The 24922-nt window shown below is 38.7% G+C and overlaps 1 protein-coding gene across 5 annotated transcripts in view; it reads left to right on the plus strand.

The window, feature by feature from the left end:
* The window catches only part of LOC106080795 (uncharacterized), an 857102-nt gene that overhangs the window by 743771 nt on the left and 88409 nt on the right, over nt 1-24922 (plus strand). The window lies entirely within an intron of this gene.

Genomic DNA, 24922 nt, shown 5'->3' on the forward strand with positions numbered 1-24922 from the left:
CAGCCAAATCGGATGAGAATTGCGCCCTCGAGTGACTAAAGAGTCAATATCCAAAATCGGTTTATATGGCAGCTATATCAAAACATAGACCTAAATGGCCAATTTACAATTCCAACCGACCTACGCTAAGAAAAACTATTTGTGCAAAATTTCAAGCAGCTAGCTTTACTCCTTCGAAAGTTAGCGTGCTTTCGACAGACAAACGGACGGACGGACATTTGCCACACCGATTTTGCATAAGTGAGCTCGTAGTCCTATGTGTCCCGTTATGATACACAAAGTTACACTGACCTCCTTCTTACTTCCTTTCAGTAATAGCCTCGTCCTCTCACGATCCGGATCTCCCCATAAGATTTTCGACATCCTACCAACCGTTTTCGTCGCCTACGCCCTTAACTAAGACTGCGCCGACCCGAAAGGTTTTGGGTGAACCAAGATTATTGACGCCGTTCTCTGGCCTTCATTACCAAATCGTCTGCTTCTCGTTTCTAGTGCGGAGTAACTGGGCAACCGGCATCCAAACTATGCGGATTTTGCCATCCTCAGAGAAGACGTTAATCTCCTTCCTACACTCCAAGCCTGTTCGTAATTTTACCGTCCTAGTTGTTATTGACCTGATGACCAGTTTGATGTCCGTAAAGAAAGGAGGCCACCGTAGCGCTGAGGTTAGCATATCCGCCTATGACGTGAACGCCTGGATTCAAATCCTGGCGAGACCATAAAAATTTTTTTTCGGCTGTGGTTTTCCCCTCCTAAAGCTGCCAATATTTGTGAGGTACTATGCCATATAAAACTTCTCTCCAAAGTGTTGTGGCACTGCGGCACGCCGTTCAGACTCGGCTATAAATAGGAGGCCCCTTATCATTGAGCTTAAACTTGAATCGGACTGCACTTATTGATATGTGAGAAGTTTGCCCCTGTTCCTTTTGTGGAATGTTCATGCGCAAAATTTGCAATTTGCAAAGATGTTCACAATTGACATCCTCACATGAAACAAAACACCACCTCACGCCCACCGCGATCGCCCGGATCTCTGCCTGTAGGACCGTATTTTGGTCAGGCAGTCTAAAAAAGATCTCAATTCTTTGGTTCTCAATGTAGTCCTTCAGGCCCAGTTTGTCCTCTAGCTTTGATCCATCGGTATAGGACGTTCTCCCAGATGGCAATGCCAGAGTTCCGCCAATCCAAGACTGTGCCTCTGGCAGCAGTGTCTCGCACTCGACCTCAAGTGTCATCTCAGGTATCCGATCGGAAACCTCGTCTTATCCATCCGGGGTTCCCATCGTCGCCTCGATTATACGAGTCTACGATGGTATGACCTGCTCCTATTGTCTATCCATTCTCCTATCGCCTTAAGTCTCATAGCCGCAGTGGGTACCGCACACTTAATCTGTATGCCAATGGGTCGGATATATAAAATAGTCTCCAGTTCCCCAGTGGGCGTGGTCCTCATTGCTCCGCCTATGCCAAGACAACATGTTCTCTGAACCTGTTGTATTAACCTTACATTGCACTTTTTCTCCGTCGCAGTCCACCAAACTACTGAGGCATAAGTAAGTATTGGTCTAATCTCGCTGTTGTAGAGCCAGTTGACTACCCTCGGATTCGGGCCCCTTTTCAAGTCTACGGCCTGTGAGCCTTCTGAGTACACTTCTGAATGTGGCACTTCAATTTAAGTTTCCTTTTTTTTTCACTTAACCAACACGCAGGGGATGTCCCCTATATATGCAGTGCATTTCGTTGGCAATTAGGAAGGTTAAGGGTTGGAAGGGGAAAAAGGGAGTAGTGTTTTTTGATATTAGTCTTACATTTCTGAACGTCAATGTCGGTGTGAAAGACATTAGCCGGAAGTCGATTCCACATACCCATGGTTCGGGCGAAAAATGAATTTTCTCGGTAATGCATGATACGGTCGACTGGCTAATTGATTACAAATGGGTGTGAGTTCCTGACAAGACTTGTATTCCTGGTGAACATTCTAACCTCAGGGATAAGAAGACGAATATCCCTGAAACACACGCCATGAAAATAACAATAGAGCAATACAACGCTACCCACATTCCGATGATGTTCAAGGGAAGCAATAGAGTTGGATACCCTACTGTCCCCAATCAACACCAACGCGTAGCTCCAAGGATGATTTTGATGATATGAGAGTTGTATTTCATCCTCGTCCTGATGTAGGTAGTATAGATATTACGTAGTTCAGAACAGGTGAAATATTTCTTGCACCGTTTAAGAAAGCCCAAACACTTGAATGCTTCTTACGACACTTCGAATACGTGTTTTGACCAACGGACATCATATTGTATATATATGCCCAGAACATCAAGAGAATCTGACTGCTCAATATCTATACCGTCGATATAAATCGACGATTGAAGTGGGTCAGTGAATCGCTTGCGAGACAAGAAACAGCACTGCGTCTTCTGTGCGTTAAAGTCTGCTCTGTTCATTCTACCCCACTCGGAAATGGCCAACAAATCCTGGGAGAGTGTCTCATCCATAATGCGGCTCCTGTCCACAATTTCTCGAGGACTGAGCCATAGGCGAATGATATGAATGACACAGACTACTGTCATCGGCAAATGAGTAGACTGGATTCGAAGTCTGACCCAAAAGATCGTCAATGAAAATAATAAAAAGGGAAGGGGAAAGAACAGAGCCTTGTGGCACACCTGCGGTCAATGTATACTCATCTGTTCGGTTCTTTTGAGGAAACGTATTGCGTCAATTCTAAGTTGTAACTAAAAAATTAAAGGTTTATAAAACTTTTAGAACATCTTTTGATGTTCATGTCCCCATTCCAATGTTCTTTTTTCCTTATTTATACACAAGTAAACCCATGAAACAATTTGAAAACTATTTTAGAATTTATAACGAATGATTTTTAACCATATAAAAAAATGCTTCCATTTACACAATCCCACAAAACTTCATAACTGTACAACTGGTCCTGGAAAACAAAATAAATTTAAAATGAAATAAATAGAGCACTATGGAAATCGAGAGAAAACTAAGAATAACCCCTTGAAAAATCTTTAAAAAAAGAATCTGAACAACAACTTGAAACTTGGTGTCATGTCATTCATAGTTCAATATTGCCAAACAGTAAACAATTAACATTGAAAAATAAGATGACAAGTTTTTATTTTCTACATTTGATGATAATCGAATGTAAACACTTGATATTTTCATTTAATCTTTTTTTTTCTTTGAATATGGTTCTTTAAATTAAGATGGCTTTTTATCATATAGAAAACATATCATTTCAGAAAATCTCGCAATAAAAGACATTTTTTGTTTATGTTCACTTACTTTCATCCACGTGCCAGCTCTTGAGACACAAGGAAAATAATCGCCTTTGCAATTCCTATTTGTTGATGTTGTAGAAAGTAAAGAAAACAAAACCATTATAGCATTAATGGGTGCAGTTTGTGACTGACCTAAATTAAATGCTTTGTACGCAGAACCTGCTCCTCCAGGATAAGGAAAACCTGAACGGGCATCTCGAGTTGATCCACAATTTCTTAGGGAATCATTAGACGGGTAAACAAAGGGAACCCTTGAGAAAAAACCATCGTTTAGTAGATATTTGAAAAGACATCCTTTGAATCTGTTCAAGTATTTTTATGAGGAAAAACGAGCATAACTTAAGAAGTTGTTTATGTTTTTCTTGCATACTTAAGTTCATGCTGGCGCAACTGACAACAAAGATATTTCAGTTGTCGTCATGCATTTTTTTTTATATTGGTCCTATTTATTGTATAACCCTTTGGTGATATCCTTTTTTTCAATCAACTTTGAATTTAAGAGTTATGAACAAGGATTTCAATTTAAACTAACTATAACAAATAAAAGCGTGCTAAGTTCGGACGGGCCGAATCCTGGGTATCAACCATCATGGATTCCGCTATAAATGTACGCTTATTAACTGAGTTTGTATTCGAATTATTGTGGTCTCAAGAAGTCGTATTGGGATATTGGAATGTAGGGGGGCCTATATTAGCCGATTCGGATAAAGCTTGGCACTGATGTTGTATCATATCATAAGACAGGTTTCAGGGCCAAAATTTCAGCCAAAATCAGGCTAAAATTTAGGCTTCTAATGGCTGAAAAAATCAAATCCGGGATCGGTTTATATGGGGATATGCTTTTGTCATGGTGCTACTTGGCATGGATGTTGAAAGTCATAACTCAAGTGTTTGTTCCAAATTTCAGCCAATTTAGATGAAAATTGAGGCTTCCAAGGACTCAAGAAATAGAATCCGGGGATCATTTTTATGGAGCCTATATCTGTTTATAAACCGATTCGGATCATACTTGAAACGGATATTAGAATTCATAAGTCTATGTTCCAAATTTAACCAAATCGGATGAAAATTGAGGCTTCTAAGGGCTCAAGAAATCAAATTCGGGCATCGGTTTATATGAGGGCTATATCTCTATATAAACCGATTCAGAAGATACTTGGAACCGATGTTGAAATTCCAAAATCAAGTCTTTGTTCCAAATTTCAGCTAAATGCGATGAAAATTGAGGCTTCTAAGAGCTTAAGAAGTCAAATCCGGGGATCGGTTTGTATGGGGCTATATCCAAATCTGATCCCATTTGCAATTCCCAATGACTTACATCAATTACAAGTATCCGTGCAAAATTTACGCGTTCGACCGCTATCGTGATTTCGACAGACGGAAGGACAGACATGACTAAATCGACTGAGAATGGTGAGACGATCCAGAATATATATATTTTATGGGACCGAAGATCAATATTTCGAAGTGTTACAAATGGAATGACTAGATTAGAATACCCCCATGCTATGGTAGTGGTTAAAAAAATTTTATAAAACACTGATTTTTCTTTAATTGAAATTTCGTGAAGAAATATAAAATATTTAGGATAACGTGACTTATTCATTCAATCCGCAAGATGGTTCGTCTTTTTATACCCGCCACCAAAGGATGGGGGCATATCCATTTTGTCATTCTCTTTGTAACGTATCGAAATATCCATTTCCGACCCTATAAAGTATAGATATTCTTTATCGTCGTAGAAATCCAAGACGATCTAGCCATGTCCGTCCGTCCGTCTGTTGAAATCACTCTACAATCTTGAACAATAGAAATATTAAGCTGAAACTTTGCACAGATTCTTTTTTTTTTTTTTTGTCCATAAGAAGTTTAAGTTGGAAGATAGGCTATATTGGACTATATCTTGATGCAAATTTTGCCAATCAACATTCCACTAAGGAACAGGGGCAAACTTCTCACATATCAATGAGTGCAGTCTGGTTCAAGTTCCGGTTCCGGTTCAAGTTTAAGCTCAACGATAAGGGGCCTCCTTTTTTTAGCCGAATTCGAACGGCTTGCCACAGTGCGACACCTCTTTGGAGAGAAGTTTTATATGGCATAGTACCTCACAAATGTTGCAAGCATTAGGAGGGGAAAACCACCGCTGAAAATTTTTTCTGATGGTCTCGCCGGGATTCGAACCCAGGCGTTCAGCGTCATAGGCGGACATGCTAACCTCTGCGCTACGGCGGCCTCCATATTGTTATAGACCCATATAGACCGATCTGCCGCTTTAAGGTCTTAGGTCCATTAAAGCTACATTTATTGTCCGTTTTATCTGAAATGTTGGGAGAGGATGCCTCTCGGTATCTTTATTTAATTAGGTCCAGATCGGTGCTGATTTGGATATAGCTGTCACATAGACCGATCTCTCAATTTAAGGTCTTGGGCCCATTACAGGCGTATTTATTGTCCGATTTCGCAGAAATTTTATATAAAAAGTTGTGTTAGGCTCCTCGACATTCGTGTTTAATATGATACAGATCGGTCGATATTTAGATATATGTAGCTGCCATGTATACCAAACCCCGGATTTAAGGTTTTAGACCCATAAAAGTTTAATTTATTAACCAATTTTGCTGAAATTAGGCGCAATAAGTTGCGTAAGGTCCCTCGACATTCTTACTGAGCGTGATAAAGATCGGTCTTTATTTCGACATAACTGCCATATAGACACATCTCTCAATTTAAGGTTTTGAGCCCATAATAGGCGTATTTGTTGTTCGATTTCGCAGAGATTTGGTACAGCGAGTTGTGTTAGGCTCTTTGACATACCTATGAAAACCGCATAAAAGCTGAATTTATGAACAAATTTTGCTGAAATGAGTTGCGTTAGGCCCCTTGACATTCGTACCGAGTATGGTCAAGTCCGGGCTATATATATTCATATGCACCTATCTCTCGACTAAGTTCTTGGGACAATAAAAGCAACTTTATTACTCGACTTCGCAGAAATTTGACACAGTTGACTGTGTCAGGCCCCTCGGCATTCGTGTTTAATATGATTCTGATCAGTCTATATTTGGATATAGCTGTCATATACAAATCACCCGATTTAAGTTGTGAGCCCCATAAAAGGTGACATTTTGAAACGATGAATGTGGTTCAATGAGTTGTGTTGGGCCCTTACAAAGACTTCTTGAATATGGTGGAGATCGGACTATATTTAGATATAACTGCCATATAGACCGAACTGTCGAAAAATGGTCTGAAGCCCATAAAAACTCCTTTTATTATCCGATTATCCCAAATATATACCGATCCGTTACAATTTAAAACAGTGGGTTTGTGTTAAGCCTCCCAACATTCGAGATAAATATGGATCGGACCGAAATATGTTTCAGATTGGACCATATTTAGATATAGCTGACATATAGACCGATCTGCCAATTAAGGTTCTGAAGCCTATAAAAGCTTTATTAATTACACGATTTCGTTTAAATTTGATTCAGTGGGTTGGTTTAAGACTCCCCACATCCGATTCAAATATGGTTCAGACCGGACTATATTTATATAAAGCTGCCATATAGACCGATCTGCCGATAAAGGATCTGAAGCCCATAACAGATTTGTTTACTACCCGATTTCAGTACCTATATTTAAATATGGTCTAATCTGAACCATATTTGGGAGGGATGTCGGGAGGCTTAAAAAACACTACCTGTTTAAAATTTCAGCGAAATCGGGTAACACAAAGCTTTTATGGGCTTCAGAACCTTTATCGGCAGATCGGTCTATATGGCAACAATATCCAAGTGTGGTCCGATTTGGCTAAAAGACGTGTCTGTGCCAAATTTCAGCTCAATATCTTAATTTTTTAAGACTGTAGCGGGATTACAACAAACGGACGGACAGACGCACGGGCATCATTAAATCGCCATCGAATTTAACGACGATCTGAAATATATGTACTTGTAGAGTTGGAAATGGAGGTTTCGATGTGTCGCAAAGGGAATGACTAAATGAATATACCCCCTTTCCTATGGCGGTGCGTATAAAATGGGTTGGATTTGTCCGTCTTATTGTTGATGTGTATGATTAGATTTAGCCAAAATTTGCAACTGTGGCTTGCATTAGACTCTCGACATCCGTGCCGAATATGGTTCCGATCGTTCAATTTTTAGACATAGTCTCATATATACCTATCGCCCAATTTGTTGTCTTGGTCCTGTAAATCGCTTGTATTATCGTAAATCGCTGAAGTTTGAATCTGGGAGTAGAATTGGACCCCTTTACACTCGTGGCGTTTAAGATCCAGATCGCACATAACTGATGGCCGAAATAAGGTATTGAGTTTATTGTAGGCTTATATTGTACCCGATTTCGCTAAAATTTAGTATTAAAAGATCGATTTAAATTTTATACAGCTGCATATAGAACATTTTAAATTTTATGGCGACTGAATTACATTCAGTCCGTGGTGGTTGGTTTCCAAAGATCGGAGCGGCAGAACTTTTGTGTTTTTATTTGCCAATATTGTATTAACCATAACTAGTGCTGCTCGCCTCCATATTATTTCTGATTATTTGTAGTTTTGTTTGTTTATACCCACTACCATAGAATGGGGGTATACTAATCTAGTCATTCCGTTTGTAACACCTCGAAATATTTGTCTAAGACTCCATAAAGTATATATATTCTTGATCCTCCCGACATTCTATGTCCATCCGTCCCTCCGTTTGTCGAAATCACGATCGAACGCATAAAGCTACAAATACATATTTTGCCCATGAACATTCCACTAAGGAACAGAGGCAAACTTCTCACATATTAATGAGTGCAGTCCGATTCAAGTTTTAAGCTCAATGATAAGGCACCTCCTGTTATAGACGAGTCCGAACGGCCTTCAGTGTCATAGGCGTACGTGCTAAACTCTGCTCTAAGGTGGTCTCCGAACGCGTAAAGCTGGCTGCTTGAAATTAATTTTGCACAGTTTCTTAATATTGATATAGGTCGTTGGGGATTGCAAATGGGCCATATAGCTCCCATATAAACCGATCTCCCGATTTGACTTCTTGGGAAGATGCACTTTTTGTCCGATTTGGTTGAATTTTTGCATTAAGTGTTCTATTATGACTTTCAATAGTACGATCCAAATCGGTCTACAACCTGATATAGCTCCCATGTAAACCGATCCCCCGATTTGACTTCTCGAGCCCTTACAAGCCGCAATTTGTATCCGAATTGGCTGAAATTTTGCAAGTCATGTTCCGTTATGACTTCCTACAACTGTGGCAAGTAAGGTGGGAAAAGGTCTATAACCTGATATAGCACCCTGGAAGACGCAATTTTTGTCCGATTTGGCGGAAATTTTGTATGTGGTGGCTTTCAATAACTGTGCTTAGTACGGTCCAAATCGGTCTGATGTAGCTCTCATATAAACCGATCTCCCGATTTGACTTCTTGAGCCCTTACAAGCCGCAATTTGTGTCCGATTGGGCTGAGTACGGTCCAAATCGGTCTATAACCTAAAAGAGCTCCCATATAAACTGATCTCCCTACTTGAATTTTTATCCGATTTGGCTGAAATTTTACATGTAGTGTTCCGTTTTGACTTCCAACAACTGTGTTAAGTACGGTCCAAATCGGTCTATAAACTGATATAGCTCCCATATAAATCTATCTCCCGATTTGACTTTTTGAGTAATTACAAGCCGCAATATTTGTCCGATTTGACTGAAATTTTGCATGCGGTGTTCTGTTATGACTTCTAACAACTGTGCCAAGTACGGTCCAAATCAGTCGGTAACCTGATATTGCTCCCATATAAACCATTCTCTCGATTATCCTTTTACGGTTTCTTTAGAAGCTTCATTTTTGCTGGTTTGACAGAAGTTTGGAATGTGGAATAAAATAATGCCCTTCAACTAAATTTAGTTTGTATAAATATTTTGCATAATCCATGGTGGTGGGATCCTAATATTCGGCGAGTGCGAACTTAGCGCGCTTTTACTTGTTTTTGTTTTTTTTTTTGTTTTGCATGGAAGCTTCAATTCCCTTATTGTTGGTGTCTTCTCACAATAGAAGTCATCAAATTCCCATTGACAATCTTAATATTATGATTGAAAAGGTCTTCGGATGTTCTTTCTAGACAGTAAAAGAAAACATTTTTGACATGAAAATTCAAATAATGAATATCTTCTGGATAATTACAAGCGAATGATATTAAAACTTTCCATACCCAGGTACTCATCTGCGGAATCTCTTATATGCTGCTGTGCTCCGATAAATCGAAAGGATGAAGTGCATATTTGCGCACAATCTTTAGCTAGTACACCATCTTTACCTGTGCGCTTTAAACTTCTTTGGGCTACACTCACACATTTACCCAATTTATTTTACATTTAGTAATACATACATTGTAATTGTAACAACCTACTTTTATAATCTTGTATTATAGAAACTATTCATTAATCTACCTTTTTTCCAAACAAATACTTTATAAGCATTCAATATTTAATTTCATTGCTCTGTTATTACTTAGGTCGTTTGAAAGAGAGATTAGCGGTTTCGTTTTTGTCAGTGATTTAATGGCACTTAAACATTTCAACTATTTGCGACGGTATTACATGCGCTAAAACTTTAAGCTCAAAGCGATATTAAAAATTTTTGTGTCACTTTTTTGTTATAAAGTGTAATTTTATAAAGGTTAACATTATATAAAATGGAATTACTTTTTTTTTTGAGCAACATTTTCAGGGACATGAATCTCGTATAAAAACCTATGGGGAAACAATCGTATAGGCTAACACAAAAAAAAAATTTTTGTTCACAAGCAAGTTTTTCTACACCCCAAATCGGACTTTTCATAACTTAATGTTTCTTTTTATAATTTGAGGGCAATGACCCGAGTAACAAGATTATATCTATTGTATATAATACTTATTTTAAATAAGATGTCGTATAGGTACTATTTCCACGAATATAGTATTCAAGTCCCAAAGTGAAGTCATACTTTTACCAAATTTGCAAATATGATTCGCACTCTTCGTCAAATATCATTTCTATTAAGTCCCGGTCAGCTTGCATGTCCGTTTGACGGGCTAAATCGGCCCATATTCTTGGTCGCTTGATATCTGGCTCGTACTCTACTTTCCAAGAACTCATTTGATTCGTACATTACTTATCTCGACCTTCATGTGCATATGGGGGGGCTGGTGGTTTCTGAATCAGGCTGCGATGAGCCTTGGTGCGGAAGTTTGATATTATTGGGTTGCCCAAAAAGTAATTGCGGATTTTTTAAAAGAAAGTAAATGGATTTTTGATAAGACTTAGAATGAACTTTAATCAAATATACTTTTTTTGCACTTTTTTTCTAAAGCAAGCTAAAATTAACAGCTGATAACTGACAGAAGAAAGAATGCAATTACAGAGTCACAAGCTGCGAAAAAATTTGTCAACGCCGACTATATGAAAAATCCGCAATTACTTTTTGGGCAACCCAATATAATTGTAGTTCATTCCCAAAAATACTAAACTAAAGTTTAACATTGCCCGGTCTAATTTTCCATTAAGTAGGTATTTGGCAAGTGTGGTGGCCCACTGAGACTTGCAGGCAAATTTGATATCCAATTTGTATTTTACCTATAAATATATTTTATTAAAACTCCATCTTGCCCTGATCCGTCTATAAGACAGGTCGTGTGGTCCGCCTATGACTTGGACCCATACATTGATATAAGCTTCGTACTCTACCCCTTAAGTTCTAAGACGATTTAACAATGCACAGTGGGATAGAATTGAAAAAAAAAATAGTAAAAACCCTAGTAAGGAAAGACAAAAGTTGGGCGGAGCCTATTATATAATACTCTACACAGCCGAGTCTTCGAATTTCTTTTAAAACATAGAACCTATGTTGAAATCTAGTCATACTTTAGTTTTGCATATCTATTGAAATATTGAATAGAACCTTGTAAGAATTCCTTAGGATAGGACCTAAATTGTGGCTACTATAGCCTTAAAGCCTATATAGGATGAACGATATGGGAGCTGTATCTAAATACATTGGAACGTCAAATAAAACACCTCGTGCGAAATTTTGTACAAATCGGTCCAGAATTGTGGCTTCTTCAGCCTTAAAAGGCCATATCATATGAAAGATATATTTGGGAGCTACATCTGAATCTGATCCGATTTCGATGAAATGTATTGGGATGTCAAATAAAACATATTGTGCTTAATTTTGTAAAGATCGGATAAGAATTGTGGTTATTAAAGCCTTTAAAGGCCATATCGGATGGAAAAATAAATATGGGAGCTATATCCAAATCTGAACCGATTTGTATGAAATTTTGCTTGGGTATTTAAACGTCTAATAAAACATCTCACATATTTGGTAAAGATTGGACCAAAATTGTGGCCACTACGGCCTCCATATCGGATGAAAGACATATATAGGAGCTATATTTAAATCTAATCCGATTTTTTTTTTCAAAATCAATAGCGTTTGTTCTTGGACCAAACCCATTTGCACCCTGATTACAAGAATACATGGACAGACGGACGGACAGACAGACAGACAGACATAGCTAAATCGAATCAGGAAGTGATACTTAGCCGATCGGTATTCTTATCGATGAGTCTATCTTGTCTCCTTCTTAGCGTTGCAAACAAGTGCGTAAGTGCACCAGGGTGAAAATCGAACCACAAAGCGTGCTAAGTTCGGCCGGGCCGAATCTCATATACCCTCCATCATGGATCGCATTTGTCGAGTTCTTTTCCCGGAATCTCTTCTTAGGTAAAAAAGGATATAAGAAAAGATTTGCTCTGCTATTAGAGCGATATCAAGATATGGTCCGGTTTGAACCACAAAATGTCAGCCAATTCGAATAAGAATTGTGCCCTTTGGGGACTCAAGAAGTAAAATAGAGAGAACGATTTATATGGGAGCTGTATCAGGCTATAGACCGATTCAGACCATAAAAACACTTATGTTGATGGTCATGAGAGAATCCTTCGTACAAAAATTCATTCAAATCGGATAAGAGTTGCGCCTTCTAGTGGCTCAAGAAGTCAAGACCAAAGATCGGTTTATCTGACAGCTATATCAGGTTATGGAGCGATTTGAACCATACTTGGCACAGTTGTTGGATATCATAACAAAACACGTCGTGCAAAAATTCATTCCAATCGTATAAGAATTTCGCACTTTAGAGGCTCAAGAATTCAAGACCCAAGATCGGCTTATATGGCAGCTATATCAGGTTATGAACCGTACTTGGCGCAGTTGTTGGAAATAATTACGAAACACGTCGTGCAAAATTTCCTTTCAATTGGATAAGAATTGCGCACTCTAGAGGCTCAAGAAGTCAAGACCCAAGATCGGTTTATATGGCAGCTATATCAAAACATGAACCGATTTAAATCATACTTAGCGCAATTGTTGGAAGTGATATCAAAACTCCTCGTGCAAAATTTCAGTCAAATCGGACCAGAATTGCGCCCTCTAGAGGCTCAAGAAGTCAAGACCCAAGATCGGTTTATATGGCAGCTATATCAAAACATGGGCCGTTATGGCCCATTTACAATCCCAACTGACCTACACTAATAAGAAGTATTTGTGCAAAATTTCAAGCGGCTAGCTTTTCTCCTTCGAAAGTTGGCGTGCTTTCGACAGACAGACAGACGGACGGACATGGCTAGATCGACATAAAATGTCACGACGATCAAGAATATATATACTTTATGGGGTCTCAGACAAATAATTCGAGTAGTTACAAACAGAATGACGAAATTTAATATACCCCCATCCTATGGTGGAGGGTATAAAAAAATTAACAGTAAAAGTCGAATATCCCCGAAACTAGTGGAGATATATTATGGCTCAAGCGGACTTTTTTAGGGGTTTTGAATATCGAACCACAAATGAGGATTTGATAGCCCCAACATTTTTCGAAATCTTAAGATGACCAATTCAGGGCCTTGTCAATAGGCGCTAGGACCACATACAGCCTAAATTTTGCACATGATCTCGATATCAACTCTTACCATTTCAAAGAGTTATCTCTATCCGTTCAAAAATTGCATATATTTTAATAGTTTTTATTTTTTAATTCTATCCCACTCTGAGATGTCCGTGCATTCATCTGTCAGTTTTAATCACGTCACAGTCTTTAAAACTTAAGATATTGTAATGTTGGTCAGGCCCATCTTTTTTCCGTACGCAGGTTAAGTTCTTTAACGATCAAAGTCGGACCATACTTGGATTTGCCGATTTTAAGAATTGAAAGAATTAAATTAAACAGTAAGTTGGTTTTGGCCACCGAGTATTGTTAAAAACAGACCTTAGTTGTCATAAGACCGATCTGCCGATTTAGAGTCTGAAGGGCATAAAAAGCGCATTTATTATCCGATTTGACTGAATTTTAGGACAGTGAGTTGCAATGGGCTGACCAATATTTGAACCGAGTATGATCCAAAAGCCACCATAGCGCAGAGATTCGAATGTCTGCCTATGGACTGTGAACGATTGAGTTCGAATACTGGCGACAACATCTGAAAAAAATTTCCAGCGGTGGTTATCCCCTCTAATGCTGGCGACATTTGTGAGGCACTTTGCCATATGAAAAATTCTCTCCTAAAAGGGGAGAAAAGGCGCACTGTGGCTTGCCTTTCGGTCACAACTATGAAAAGAGGTCCCTTATCTTAAAAGTCACCCTTTACTACCTCCAATATTCATTCCAAGTTAGTCAGAATCGGTCCATAACCTAACAAAGCTACCATATAAGCTATTTATCGACGTACATCTTGAACAACTACGAAAACAAAATTCTTATCTGTTTATTATCTATAAATCTATTAAAAAAATCGTGCAAAAAACTTGACAAATGCGACTCATGGTGGAGGATATATAAAATGTTCTAATTTTAATGTTGTACTCTTTCAAAAGTTTTCGAATATTTGAAATCGTATGACATTGACTATTTTGACAAACATTTTCATTTACATGTAAATAAAAAAGTGGCATGTCATAAGACATCCACATCCGTGTAACAGAGCATTTAAAAGTATTTGAAAACTTTTGAAAGAGTACAACATTAAAATAAGAACATTTTATATACCCTCCACCATGAGTCGGATGTAGGATGTTCCATACCACATTGCATACCTATTCAACTCAACGGTGGAGTAAATAGCTCTAGCACCTCTAAAACTCTAAATTCACTCTCACCCACGAGTTCATTCAACTTTTGCCATTAACCAAAACCAAACGCGGTCTTTTTTTTTGCAAATCGCTCTCCCAAGCGATGTAGTTAATCTCCAAAATGTATTCACATTAAGGGTCATATACCCATATTATTGTGTGTATTACAAGGAATTATTTGCAATATGTCTTTGGTACATACATCCATTTAAACATATACATTAATACGACCCTTGTGATAGGGGCACTTGAATGTCATCGTTTTTGGTTTACTCAGCATAGTCGTGGTGATAAAATGCGACACGGCGGGTTGTAATTTAATTCTTGGTTGCTCACAGGCTAAAGGAGCAAAGGAGTCTGCTTGCTATGCGTAACCACAACAAGATCAGCGTTAAGCGATTTTCTTTATATTATTTTTGTTTTTTTATTATCCACCGTCTGTGCGAACTCAATTTCAAAAGCGTTTATATCACATAAAACAACAATAAATATGCGCATCTTGAAATATTATAAACAAGAACAAAAAAGCAGTCTGGAATAATAAGAATAATAATTTTAATGGCAATGAAGATGGTAATGAACGACTGCGACATGCTTCGCAACGATTTAATGGGAAATTTAAATCTGTTTAAAAACTATGGTGATATCAAAACCTATGGAGGGTCGACCTCGAAAGGCTTTAAAGGAGCCAACTGTGTTGCCAATATAATTTGCCACCCATCATTTTAGGATGGAGGGGTACCCCAAAAGTACTACCAAAAAATAAAAGTGGACCGATCGGGACAATATGGGATTCAAGTGAAAGGTACTCAAGAATAGAGTACGAATTTCATAGTAAAAGTTGGGTCCATGTACCTGGGGGGCCGCCCCAGCCCCGTATAGATGAAAAAACGGCAGAACCGATTTTCTCGAAATTTCGCATATTGTGTAGGTTGGGCTGGAAGGAAACATAGGCTGTGTAATTTTTCGGTATCGGAAGGGGAACGGACCCTCCCCTTATGACAAAAACACAACCCCAAATCAAATGTGGACCGATAGGGACAATATAAGTATCAAATGGAGAGTATAATACGAATATGGTATTAAAATTTGAGTCTAAGTACCCACAGGGCCGCCCCAACCCCAAATCTCCCCCAAACAGACATATTGGACGTTCATCTCAATAGGGGGTCACGCCACTGTTCAAAAACGCCATTGGACCCATTATGACTATATGATACTTGGCTGAACCGATTTTCTTCAAATTTTGATAGATTGTGAACGTTTGTCTGGAAGGAAACATAGGCTATATAATTTTTATACCCTCCACCATAGGATGGGGAGTATACTAATTTCGTCATTCTGTTTGTAACTACTCGAAATATTCGTCTGAGACCCCATAAAGTATATATATTCTTGATCGTCGCGACATTTTATGTCGATCTAGCCATGTCCGTCCGTCCGTCTGTCTGTCGAAAGCACGCTAACTTCCGAAGGAGTAAAGCTAAAGCTTTGCACAAATACTTCTTATTAGTGTAGGTCGGTTGGTATTGTTAATGGGCCATATCGGTCCATGTTTTGATATAGCTGCCATATAAACCGATCTTGGGTCTTGACTTCTTGAGTCTCTAGAGTGCGCAATTCTCATCCGATTGGAATGAGTGTCAAGTATGGTTCAAATCGGACCATAACCTGATATAGCTGCCCCATAAACCGATCTTGGGTCTTGACTTCTTGAGCCTCTAGAGGTCGCAATTATTATCCGATTTGCCTGAAATTTTGTACGACGGATCCTCTCATGACTATCAACATGCATGTTTGTTATGGTCTGAATCGGTCTATAGCCTGATACACCTCCCATATAAATCTATCTCTATTTACTTCTTGAGTCCCTTTAGGGCGCAATTCTTATTCGAATTGGCTGACATTTTACACATGTCTCCAACATATAATTTAATTGTGGTCCAAACCGGACCATATCTTGATATCGCTCTAATAGCAGAGCAAATCTTTTCTTTTATCCTTTGTTTTTTGCCTAAGAAGAGATGCCGGGAAAGAAGTCGACAAATACGACCCATGGTGGAGGGTATATAAAATTCGGCTCGGCCGAACTTAGCACGCTTTTATTTGTTTGATATTGGATGGAGGCGGACCCTCCCCCTTACCACAAAAATGCCATCCATATCGATGGGCACAATAAGGGTATCAAATGAAAGGTATTGGAGACCAGAAAACGAATATGGTATTAAAATTTTGGTCTAAGTACCCAGCGGCGCTCCCAACCCCAAAACTTCTTTAAACAGATATATTCGAAGTTCATGTCAACATGGGACTTAAATGAAAAGTATTAGGCAGTAGATTGCAAATATGGTATAAAACATTAGGTGTAAGTAATGCGAGGTCGCCCACCCCCAAATGGGCATATTAGCCAACCATGGCTATATGGGTCTCAAATGAAAGGTATTAGGGAGTAGATTACGAATATGACATTAAAATTTGCGTTCAAGTCTAGGTGGCGCTATTCCTCCTAAAGATACGTCAAATCGGTTATTTGACCCATTATGACAATATGGGACTCAAATGAAAGGTATTTGAGAGTAGAAAACGAATTTGATATCCAATTTTGGAGCCAAGTGTTTTGGGGTACGCGCTAAAGCACCCTTTAAACTGAACTTTATTTCCGTTGGGAATAAATAAAGAATTTGATATCTATTTTCAGCCCTAAAAACACCCTCCAAACGGTTCATATTTACCGGCCATTGAATATGGGGCTCAAATAAAAGGGATTTGGAAGGGCAGCACCAATTTGATATTCATATTTGAGTCGAAATGTCTGAGGTGCCATCCCTCCCCTAATGAGAACATTACCCTAAGGAAGAACATTACCTCCAGGAATCGAGAAGGGACAAATTCTCACACATCAATGAGTGCTTTCCGATTCAAGTTTGAACTCAATGATAGGGGACCTTTTTTTATAGCCGAGTCCCTTTGGGGAAAATTTTTTAAATGAACATGCATGGGATTGTTCCTCGCAAATGTCGCCAACATTAAGAGGGGATAAACACCGCTTTGTCCGATGTTCTCGCCAGGATTCGAATGCGTTCAGCGTCATAGGATACAATGGCACGAATTCGAGATCCGCATTTAGGGCGAAGTGTCCCCACCCTAAAACGATATGAAAGAGTTGAAGAAGGCGCAACGGAGCGGCCCGGTTCGGCTAGTTTATCTATATGGTAAGCCGTAGCGCAGAGGTTAGCATGTCTGCCTATGACGCTGAGCGCCTGGGTTCGAATCCTGGTGAATCCTTCAGAAAAAATTATCAGCGGTGGTTTTCCCCTCCTAATGCTGGCAACATTTGTGAGGTACTATGCCATGTAAAACTTCACTCCAAAGAGGTGTCGCACTGCGGCACACCGTTCGAACTCGTCTATAAAAAGGAGGCCTCTTATCATTGAGATTAAACTTGAATCGGACTGCACTCATTAATATGTGAGAAGTTTGCCCCTGTTCTTTAGTGAAATGTGCATGGACAAAATTTGCATTTGCAAGTATTTCTATGTATTTTTGAATTAAAATCCGTCACTACAATACGAAAAACACATATAAAACCTTACAACCATTTGTAATTTCATTCACAAAAACATTATCTGGTAGCAGTTTTGCTCTTATATTTCTTTCCAAAGAGTTGCCAAAGCATCATATATCCATAGAATTTTATAAGCCTCATAAACATTAAAGTAAATTTGCAATTGTCGAGGAGAAAAACACAGACCTATTTCTATTAGATGCAAGTACAGCCCAAATTTACTGAATATATGGAATTAGTTGAGCTTGAGGTTCTTCTTTTCTGCGTGTTCTATTTTTCTTTCTTCTTTGTTCACATTGCCATTTTAAATTAAAAATAATTAAATTTAAAGCACTAATTAAGTTCTCTACTTTATGTGGATGACATAAACATACTCCAGTATAGCATTCAGACGAGCCCAAAAGCCTAGAGAGATACACTCACAATGTTACTTACGATAGTGATGGTGCCCACATTGCTTCTTTCGGCTCCATAATGTTCTTAAGTTGTTACGATGTTGTGTTGGCAGCAACTTATGTTGTGTTGCCATTCATTAAAAAGGTGTTTGCGAACGTTTGTTGTCTATGACCATGGATGGCGTGAAAGGAAAGCAACAAAGGAATACATTTTCTTAAATATTTTAATATAATGAAGTGGTAGAACGAAGCGGAGAGTTGGAAAGAAAGAGCCTGTAGGTGTGTCTGTCGTAAACCATGCAACACTTCATAGTATTATAACATCGGTAAAGAAATGTATATAAATATTCAGAAAGTCAAAGTCGATTTGAAAATACCCTGCTATATGATATATAAGGAAATTAGTTACAGTCGTAGTTCCCAAAAAATCGTTTGTATGGTAATGTTTGCCCGTTTGTCAGACCCGCTCCGCAGCGTCTTCTTTTACTTTATACTTTACTTTTACTTTAATTGGCTATGACAGAATATTTGTTCTAGCTGAACGTAGAATAGCGTTCCAAGCGCCTCGATCTTCTGGGCTCATTCTAAAATCTCTGACACCAAGTTTCGAGGTGTTTCCCACAACTTGATCTTTCCATCGGGCTTTTGGTCTTCCCGGATTGCGTGTACCACCGTGTGTGCCTTCAAATGACTTCTTTGCTGGAGCTTTTTCATCCATTCTGACAACATGAGCCAGCCAACGTAGCCTTTGTATTTTGATACTTCTTACTATGCTATCGTCGTCATACAGCTCATACAGCTCGTGGTTCATACGTCGCCTATATTCAACGTTAACGCAAACTGGTCCATATATTTTACAAAGAATGTTTCTCTCAATCACTCTAAGAACTGCCTCATCTGCTTTCACAAGTACCCATGCTTCAGAACCACATAACAGCACGGGTAGCATCAGTGTCTTGTATAGTGTAGGTTCCGTCTGTTGAGAGGTGGCCTTGTTTCTAAACTGCTTACTTAGTCCAAAGTAGCATCGGTATGCCAGTATTATTTTTCGCTTAATCTCAAACCTAGTGTCATTCGTTTCGGTTACGGCGGTGCCGAGGTAGATAAAGTTACTGACTGTCTCAAAGTTGAGGTGCCCAACTTTCGCCATTTTCTTTATCTGGTCGGTTGTGCAAGGCTTTTTGGGAGTTGAAACCATCCATTTCGTCTTATCTCCATTTACTGCCAGACCCATTTTCATTGACTCTCTTTCGATTCTTTCAAAGGCTGCAGTTACTACTTCCAGAGACCGACCTATGATATCGATGTCGTCGTCATAGGCTAGTAGCATGTGTTCTCTTGTGATTAGTGTGTCATATCTATTCACATCTGCATCTCGTATAATCTTCTCCAGCAGGATATTAAAGAGATCACATGATAGGCTGTCTGCTTGTCTGAAACCTCGTTTGGTATTAAATGGTTCGGAGAGATTCTTTCCTATGCTTACTGAGGAACGCGTATCAGCAATTGCCATTCTGCAAAGTCTTATTAATTTTGCAGGGATACCAAACTCAGACATGGCTTGAAATGGCTTTGAACGTAAAGGAGTATCGAAGGCGGCCTTGTAGTCATCAAGGTCTTAAATAGTTCTGCGGGTAACCCGTCGGCTCCTACTGCCTTGTTGTTCTTTAGTTGAGTCACTGCTACTTGGACCTCATTCTGACCAGGAGGTAAACATTCTATACCACCATGAGGGATTGGTTCTGCGGTATCCTCTTCGCCGCCAACATCGGACACTAGCAGGTGGGTAAAATGTTCTTTCCATATCCTCAGCATGTTATCTGTGTCAGTTGCCAGATTTCCTTCTTTGTCTCTGCAGGAGGATGTGCCTGCACCAAAGCCATCGGTTTGATGTTTAATTCTTTGGTAGAGTATCCGGACTTCACTTTATATGGAACAAAACTATCCTTTGAATATTTATTTTCGACAATTAAAGAGCTCTTTATGAAATACCAGGCTACGAAAATTGTATAGGCATATCGCTAAACTAACAGTATAACAATATAAGAGCCTTTTTCTGAATCCTATAAGGTTTTTATTGGACTACGAATTCGCTCGGAGGATTTAATGTCACTTAGATTAGGATGTTAAATGAACTCCATTCTTAAAAGACTTTATTTCAGCCTGATATTCTCACGATGTGCGATTTAGGGGTTTTCGGGGGTGAGGTGTTCCCCCAGACACTTGGCCCTGAAAAAAGTATCAGCATCGTGCTCTTCTCTCTAATACCATTTGTTGAAACTCATATTGCCAATGGTTTAAGGAGAGTTTATAGGATGAGGCGTTCTGCAAACAAAATGGGTTAACAAATTCGTTTTTTTAACTCAAACGCCTTTCATTTGAACCACATATTGGCGTAGTCGGCATTTTTTTCCTTTGGAGGGTATTTTGAGGAAGGGGCGGTGGCCTCACATTTGGATATTCGTATTCTACGCCCAAAAACCTTCATTAGAGCCCCATATTGCGACGGTTTGTGAGGTATTTTGGGAAAGGATAGACCCCCAGAAAATTGGTGCCGTAAGTGGGTATCAATTTCGTGCTCTACTCCCCAATACCTTTCATGTGAGCCCCACATTGATATGGTCGGTAAACATGTTGAATGTAGGGGTGTTTTGGAGAGTGGCTTGGTCCCCCATACACTTAGCCCTGAAAATATATCAGCATCGTGCTCTATTCTCATATATCTATATATCATTTATTTGAAGCCCATATTGCCAGTGGCTTCGAAACTGAATATTTAATTCGTTTTCTAATATTATACCCCTTATTGCAAAAGTCACCAAATATGTCCGGTTTGGAATATGGGCCTTAAAAACTATGAATATCGAGCTCCACTGTTTTGAAGACCCAAATTGTCTTGGTGAGCAAATACGTCCTATTTGGGGGTTGTTATGATGGTGGGACGTCCCCAAGGCAGTTCGTCCCGAATGTTGATATCACATTCGTGGTCTACTCCCAAATATCTTTCACTTAAGCCCCATATTTCCATAGTCGGCAAACATTACCGGTTTGGAGAGTGTTTTGGGAGATGGGGCGGCCACCCAGTGACTTGGCCTTGATAATATATATCAGGTTCGTATTCTACTCTAAAATACCTCTTATTTGAGCCCCATATTACAATGGTCAGTAAATACTTTCTTTTGGGTGGTGTTATGGGGTTGGGGTGGTCCCATAGACACTTTTTCCCGAATATTGATATCAGATTCGTGCTTTACTCCCAAAGACCTTTCATTAGAGACCCATATTGTTATGGTCGTAAATTTGTCCTCTTGGGGGAGGTTTTGGGGTACCACATTTGTATATCAGATTCGTATTCTACACTCAAATACCTTTTATTTAAGCCCCACATTGTCATGGTCAGTTAATAAGTTCTATTTGGGGGGTGTATTGAGGAAGGGGTGGACCTTAGAAACTTGGTCCCATATTTGGCTATCAGATTCATATTATTCTCGAAAATACCTTTCATTTGAGTCCCATATTGCTATGGTTAACATCTCCGATTTAGGGGTGTATTAGGGGTTACGGTCGTCTCCCAAACACTTGGTCCGACAATTGAATATCTTGGGTCTTGACTTCTTGAGCATCTAGAGGGCGCAATTCTTAAAATTTGCACGTGATGTTTTGGTATTACTTCCAACAAATGTGCTAAGTATGGTTCAAATCGATTCATAACCTGATATATATACCGATTTAGAATCTTGACTTCTTGAGCAACTAGAGGGCTCAATTCTTATCCGATTTGGCTGAAATTTCGCATGAAGTGTTCTGTTATGACTTCTAATAACTGTGCTAAGTATGGTTTTAATCGGTCGATAACCTGATAAAGCTGTCATATAAACCGATCTGTGATCTTGACTGGTTAAGCCTCTAGAGGCCGCAATTCTTATCCGATTTTGCTGAAATTTTGTACAACGGCTTTTCCCATGACCTTCAACATACATGTTTCTTGAGCCCCTACAAGGAGCAATTCTTATTCGAATGGACTGAAATATTTTTCAATGACATCTACTATGGTCTTCAATATTCAATTCTCTTATGGTCCGAATCGGCATTACAGTTCTTATCCATTATACTTTGATTGTATGAAAAGAGAAACCGCGCAAAGAACCCAACAAATGCGATCCATGGTGGAGAGTATATAAGATTCGATTAGCATGCTCTTACTTGTTATATATAAGATGTATACATTTTTGTTTTCTAGGCTAATCGTTAGCCAGTGTTTCAATTCTATACTCAGAGCTAGGAACTTTGCAAAAGGAGTTACATCCAGAGCGATCTAGTTGTATGTTGACTGGATTTGACAGGACAAGTGACAGGTATTATTAGTAAGAAGCATGTTGAAGTCAAACGCAGAAAAATCGGAATTAAGTTTGCTTAGAGATCCCAAATTTGAATTTCGACTAATCGTTTAGTCGACATTTTGTGTAAAAAAGTCGAAAAGTCGAAATTGACTTTTAATCATTAAAGAGTAAATTAATTGCTTTTGAAGTCGAATAGTCGAAAAGAAAGCTGCACAGAGAAAAAAAAGCTGCGCGGAGATACAAGTTTAGCTTTGCTCATGTTGCTGCTGGGTGAGAATTGTTTCCAATATTTTTGAGATGCATTTGGGTCATTGCTCTTTGGTTTATTCTTGTTGCCATAAATATATTTTTAAGTTGAACAGTTATTAAAACATTTAAACGTTTAAATATCGCATAGTTGAATCGATTTGATGATTTTCGGTGGCAACAGCAACATTTTAGGGTTTACGTCCTTATAAATGTAAGATTCAGCTTAATAGTTGTAGGTTTATGGAAACTGGATTTTGGCACAAATGTATTTTTTATCCATTAAGCCTTTATGTTCAAGGATGGGCTGTATAGGACTATATATTTTAATTGTCACCATAAAGACCGGTCTCCAGATTTTAGACATTCAGCTCCTAAAAGGTATCGAGCTGCCTAATATCACTGTCCCAAATTTCGGCGACATCGGACAATAAATGCCCCTTTTATGGGCCCAGAACCTAAAATCGGAAGATCGGTCTATATGGCAGATTTTTCCAAATCTGAATCCATCTGGGCCAAAATGAAGAATAAATTCGACTGGGCTAACTGCTCACTGTCCCAAATTTCAGCAAAATCGGATAATAAATGTGGCTTTATGGGCCAAAGACCCTAAATCGGCGGATCGGTATATATAGGGGCTGTATCAAGATATAGTCAGATATAGCCCATCTTCGAACTTAACTTGCTTATGGACCAAAAAAGGATCTGTGCAAAGTTTCAGTTAAATATCCCTATTTTTATATATTAGATTTTTACGACGATCATGAATATATATACTTTATAGTGTCGGAAATGGATATTTCGATGTGTTGCAAACGGAATGACAAAGTGAATGTACCCCTATCCTTCGGTGGTGGGTTTGATATAATTTCGGCAAAAACTAGTCTTTTGAATTTTGATACGAAATGTCTAAATTTCATATGAAATTTAATTTTTTAAAACTTTTTGTTCAATATATTTGTGAATATTTTATCTTGATACAAAATATATCACTAAAAATAATTTATTTTTAACAGACTAAACTTGATGAAAAACTCAATACACCTTCCTATCACTATACAATCATGTATAGTGACGAAAAAGAACTGAAAGTGTTCATAAATTGTTGTAAAGGCTTTCGAAAATAATCTAGCAAAAACCAATTCAGAAACACCAACTGGCAAGGACTGGGGACATAACAAAAAACGAACTGCACACTTACACAAAGTGTGAAAGTGGCTGCGTATTTCAGTTTAAGTCATCGTTGCTGTTGTTTTTGCCATGTTTTAGGAGGAAGACAATAAGTGTAAAATTTTCACTTGTTACGACGAAACGCTCTTCAACATTAGCTTCATAAAGTACTCTGATGAAGATGATGAGGAGAACAATGAGGAGGATGGTTGCTGATGAGGATAAGAATGAGGATGACGTTGACAACGGAGGCAAAAGCGACAAGGACAACAAGGACGGGACAGGACAGAAAACAACAAAAGCTAAAAGAAAACTCATAAAAAAAACAAAGAAAAGCAACAAAGAATAGAGGGAATCATTAGACATAAGCATGTTAATATTCCAAAGGATTATGCAAATTAAAGACATGCTCTAACACACGTACCCTGGTGCTTGCAACTTTACCCCTACCACCAGCGCAGTGCCTCCTACGGACAACGTACACCCACACTCTAGCATACACATTCAAGCGACTGTAAAATAAGCTCATCGTCATTGTTGCAAAAGTTGAGACACACACTCCTTCATTCACTCATTCAGTCACTCAGGCCTATATTTATACTGTCAACAATTTCTATTAGACATTAGGGTGGAAACAAAACTAAAAAAACATATATATTTCAATTGTAAAATGCAAATTGATCAAAAAGTAGTAATTGGAGAAAAACGAA

The sequence above is a fragment of the Stomoxys calcitrans genome, chromosome 2, assembly GCF_963082655.1.
Source record: "Stomoxys calcitrans chromosome 2, idStoCalc2.1, whole genome shotgun sequence".
Lineage (NCBI taxonomy): Eukaryota > Metazoa > Arthropoda > Insecta > Diptera > Muscidae > Stomoxys > Stomoxys calcitrans.